This window comes from Bidens hawaiensis, unplaced genomic scaffold (assembly GCF_021521415.1).
Source record: "Bidens hawaiensis isolate Kalapana, Puna unplaced genomic scaffold, B.hawaiensis_p1.1 tig00034651_1, whole genome shotgun sequence".
Classification (NCBI taxonomy): Eukaryota; Viridiplantae; Streptophyta; class Magnoliopsida; order Asterales; family Asteraceae; genus Bidens; species Bidens hawaiensis.
The window spans coordinates 162,089-167,430 of NW_027496005.1; the positions used below are offsets into that span (position 1 = coordinate 162,089).

Here is a 5,342-nt window from a genome sequence, read left to right on the forward strand (position 1 = left end):
GAAGGAATATTCAGAATAAGCTATATAAATTAAAACTATTGGATTTTTAAAACTTATTAAATAACATCGTAGAATTCAATAACTTAATTAACTATATATCCAGTTTTAAATTTTAACTAATTACAATTTTGACATCTCGATCTTGTCTTAAAACAGCTTACTCAGGTTCTAAAACGCCAATAAAAAAAAATAAACCAACACCCAAATGAATCCAACCCTTTCAGCCCCTACAAAAAAGTAAAATAAAACACATGCTAGGTTCAGTTTTTGTCTATTTATACTGTAACAATGTAACATAACTCACATACAAAACAATGACAAATATAACATTAATTCATAAACAAACATGGTCATGGTCATGGTCATGGTCATGGTCATGGTCATGGTCATGGTCATGGTCATGGTCATATGACTCATATAAAAACAATAAGATAAAATAAAACTGTATAAAAAAGGGTATAACCGTAATTCAACCCAACTAATTTATAAAAAAAAATAAAATTAAATGAAAAATGAAAGAAAAATAAAAAACAAAATATCTTCATCTTCCAACAGACAACAATGAAGGCACAGCAGCCAAATTCGGTTTCGGTTTCGGTTTCGGGTTCGGTTTCTGATTCGGATTTTTCTTAAACGCCCTCATCGGACTAGCTAACGCCCATCCCCAGCTCTTGCTCCGAGCATGCAAATGCTGCTGATGCTGACGTGTCCCAGCACCCGATGACGTCACTCTTCCTCCGATCACACTGCCATCATCATTATTATTATTATTATTATTATTATTTGAACTGAATGATGAAGTTGATGACGAAGAGGAAGAAGTAATCTTGAAACCACTAAACAAACCTCCACCTGACTCTCTCATGAATACCGGGTTTGCCTTGGCGTTGCGACTCCACGCGTCGCAGCGCGCAGTCTCCAAACCCGGTAGATATTCGCTCGAAGAGATCACCCGAAAAGCTTCTGCTCCCGCACCCGACGGATCTGGATCTGGATACCGTCCTATCAAACACAACGTCGTCGTCGTTTTCTTCCACCACGATATTAATATCGTTAGAAGATATCGTTGATTCCGTCCGCAAGTATGCGGACGGTTTAAGAGTTTTTTTCCCAGTAGAAGAAGAAGAAGAGTTTGGGTTCAGGTACAGAAACGACCACAACCCGCCACGTTTGTTATTAGGTGGGTGGTTGTGGTCGTAACTTGACTTGCTCCTCTTCAAAACAATATTATTGTTTTGAAGATGAGCATTATTTTTACTCTTCTTCCCGAATAAGTACAGTATTCGGGACCTGTTGGAATAATGTATATTATTCGAACTGGGACCGGAACCTGAACCTGGACCCAAGATATGTTTGTTGTTGGTGATGGTGGTGGTTGTGTTAGTAATGCTGTAAATGTCAGATCTGAACGATGGAGAAGATGAAGAAGAAGATGGAAAGACAGTAATCGGAAAAGAAGAAGAGACCAGCTTGCCTAGCTTCTCTTGAAGGCAAAAGGCACAAATGCCACCACTGGGAGTGGTGTTTTTGAACGGATGATTGGTGCATATCATGCTACAGTCTCCGGTGTCGACTTCCATGATTAAAAACGCTTAAATTCAACCAGTAACTTTGAGAGTCTTTGAGCCCACAAAACTTTTATCTTAGACGTTTGATCTTGATTTTGATGTGCAAATGGTGTGTGAGAGAGAGAAAGTGGAGGTCAAAGGGTAACGTAAATGAAGAGGGTGTTGAGTCCCCAGGAGCACGTGGAGGACTGAGTGTGTGGGAGTATTGAAACACTGCAAGAGGACAGAAGATATAAGGACAAATTATGTGTGCAGTGTGTGAGGGAGTGAAGGGTAGATTGGTCATTTGGTGTATGAGAAAGAATATTAAGTTCTGTGAATCAAATGCTAAAGAAGAAACATTAGTGCTAAAAAAGAATATTAAGTCCTGGGAACCATCTGGGCTAGCTCAGATGGCCAGAGAAATGAGAGGAAGACTTGGGGATCCCAGGTCACAGGTTTGATTCTTGATCTCGATCTGGTTTTACCGACTCTTCGTTGTGGTGCCATTTGGCCAGCGTGGGAGATGGGTTTATCCGGTAGGTGGTAGGCGTTCGCCAATAACTCACGAGTGTTCAAGCGTGGGCCCGGTTAAGACAACATAGTCTTGGCATCGTGAGGGTTGAAAGTCGTTGTTCTAAAAAAAACTACATTTAACAATATCTGTGTTACAGTTTCTGTCTCTTTAATCTTGATATTTGTTGCAATTTTTTTAGTGACTGTTTGTTTACATCTGAATGGAAACATCTGATTCATTCAGACTTCAGACTGTTTGGTTTCAAACAGAAAAACATCTGAATGGTTAAAATTAGGTCTGAATCATTCAGACTTGTTGTTGTTGCTGAATGAGACAGATGCTCATTCAGACGTGACTCATTCAGATCTGAATGAATCAAACAACCCCTTACTCTCTTGTTATTTTATGAGGTACTAGTTTGAGCCCCGTGTATTACATGGGGACTTGTTGAAAATTTTAAAATTTGAACGTTAATAAAATTACAATTTATATTAAAATTAATGGAATTACTAAATAAACATTATGCAAATATTTAATAATAAGAAAAATTTTCAACTACGTTTGCGGTTGTGTTGGTCAATATACCTAGTTTATCAATAATCAAAAATTTTAGTCAATACCTGCCTGTAAATCTTGACAAGCGACGTATAGATGTCCGTGTGAAAACATGAGTTCTTTCAAGTACAAGCCAACCATAAATAATAGAACAGATTAGGTATTAAATCTTAATCTTAAATATATATATATATATAAACGAAACATCTTTGAATTATCTCAAGCCACCAGATTGCTTTATTTATAAATGAAGGTTTCTTATGCATTTAAACCGAATTCACGGGTATGAGTCTCACTAAACCCGGTTAACCTCTTAAACGAGTTATAACATCTCATTGTATTAAAAATTAATCTTATCAAATATTTTATATGAAAATCATATAAAATAGAGATATACTAAAAAATAGTATGTTTTTTAAATATATTATTTATAATTAAGAAACAATTTTATAGTAAAAAAAAGCGAGTCATTGATCTCACCAAACCCATATAGCTTTTAAATCGGTTATAACATCTCATTTATTTGTGAAACCCTTTTATCATCAAATCCTAAGTATATTAATAACTTCATTACAATAAATAAAATTTAAAACCCAGAAAAATATATTAAATATTATAAACGAATAATATAAAACAACCCCGTGTTACAGGGAATAAAAGCTATATATATGATAGCTAATAAAAGAACTTTCTGATTCTAGCATTTCAAAATAAACCAAAAGAATAAATTTAAATGGTTAGTATGTCGATAAACAAATTTATGAGAATATAGTCAATGTATATAATGAAAATTTCTAAGGAAGAAAGTATTTTAATTGATTTTTATTCTATAGCTAAATTGTTTCATTTTTTTACTTAAGGATAAACATGACTTAAAATAAAAAAAAAGAAGAAATAAATAAACATTAACACACTTGCTTTATATATATATATATATATATATATATATATATATATATATATAAGAAAAAGACTATTTTTGGTTAATAACAAAATGGTTTTAAAAAATGTGAGGATGGATGAGAGAGTAAAAAATGGCACAAAGTAATATTCTTTTATTAGAGTAATAGATGGTAAGTGTATTATATTCCCTTAAATTTTTTATCTTACTCCACCCTTTAAAAACATCAATAAAGAATTTATTTGATGTGAAAATAAATAAATGGAAAAATATAACGTAACAAACATAAAAAAGAGAACCACATGCATTGACTTATATAAATATCAGTTAGTTCTCTAAAAATATATTAATGAGTTTTTATAAATTATATGATACAACCATTTACATTTATAATCACACTTTAAAAAATATAGTACCAACTTACATATTATATAGGAGGTGTTATGAACGCTCTTAGTAATTTGAAGTTTTGTGTCTGCGTTGGTGATGGTTTTACCCGGTTGTTGGTAATTCTGTCCAAAAATGATTTTTGAATTAGAACTAAAGTGTTAAACAACTGAGGACGATGAAAACCATGTTTTATGTATATTTATATCATCCTCTATGGTGGGAGGTTTTGAAGCTATGATTTAATGCCCCAAGGGCGTCTATTTATATATGTGTGCATATGTATGTATGTGTGTGTGAGAGAGATGGAGGGAGTTGTTGGAGAGGTGGGGCACTTGATTTCTTCTTTCGCGTCGGTCGTTCCAACCATCGGCACCACCGTACCCCACCACCAATGGCGCCCCTTGGTGGTGTTCAACACCCAACGGCGCCCGCCTTCACCCCCTTAGACACCCCATAGCGGATGGTCTTAAAAAATACTATCAATTGTATATGAAAAAGGAAAAGAGAAAAAAAAAGTGACCAATACCCTATTTTATACACAACTAGGAGGTTACCCTCCACAATGCGGCGGTGTTTAGATGACGATCAACAAAGATATAACAAAGATATGTTACATTATTGAAGTAGTAACATGCTAAGAGTATGAACAGCAAGTTTACAAAATTTGTTTAGATGGCGATCCACAAAAACAAATTACGCAAAAAGTGACGATAAATATCACAAAAAACTGTAATACAAAGCTGTAGATTCTTCTTGCGAACATATCAATGTAATACCATCTTTTACAATGCACACCTACCTTATAGAATTCAAGCCTTGACCTGCAAAAAAATTGGGTTACAAGAACATTGTGTTTGCTAAACATCTACATATCAACACAGAAAGTTAAGAATTTATATGTCGCCTCCACGTGAGATTCAATATAAACAAAAAATGTAAATCGAAAACGAAACTAACCATTTCTTCGGGTGAAGAAGATGGATCCTCAAACCCATTAACCTTTGATGCATCTGCAAGACAACCGTTGCCATGATTAGATGTATGCTAAGTTAGTCAGTTATTGACATTTAAACGATTCAAAGATTAGGAAATACTAAAAATCAATATAAACCCGTACCCACGACTTCAGTATTAGCCAAAGGTCGATTGAATTGAAATGTAAAGTATGATAAAGGCAACCTGCAATAAAACAAATGCTCAGAACGACCAAACAAAACCGAAAAATCAGGCAGCAAAAATTATAAGGATCAGATATGTGATCAATCAAAGAAAGATAAATCATCCGCCATGGCTGCACGTTTACGGTTGCCTCGCCAAGACATGTAGAAATCTCAACTTTGTTCAAAGTGAAACTCATCATCATAGCATTATCGTATTTGGAACATGTGTCATTCATTCATTTATGTTAGTAAACATTCATGTATGTTCGTTT

At 34.3% G+C, this 5,342-nt stretch overlaps 1 pseudogene; it reads right to left on the reverse strand.

Moving 5' to 3' along the window:
- Positions 1 to 478: 478 nt before the first annotated feature.
- On the reverse strand, positions 479 to 1,665 carry LOC143586426 (uncharacterized; annotated as a pseudogene).
- Between the last annotated feature and the right edge of the window lie 3,677 nt (positions 1,666 to 5,342).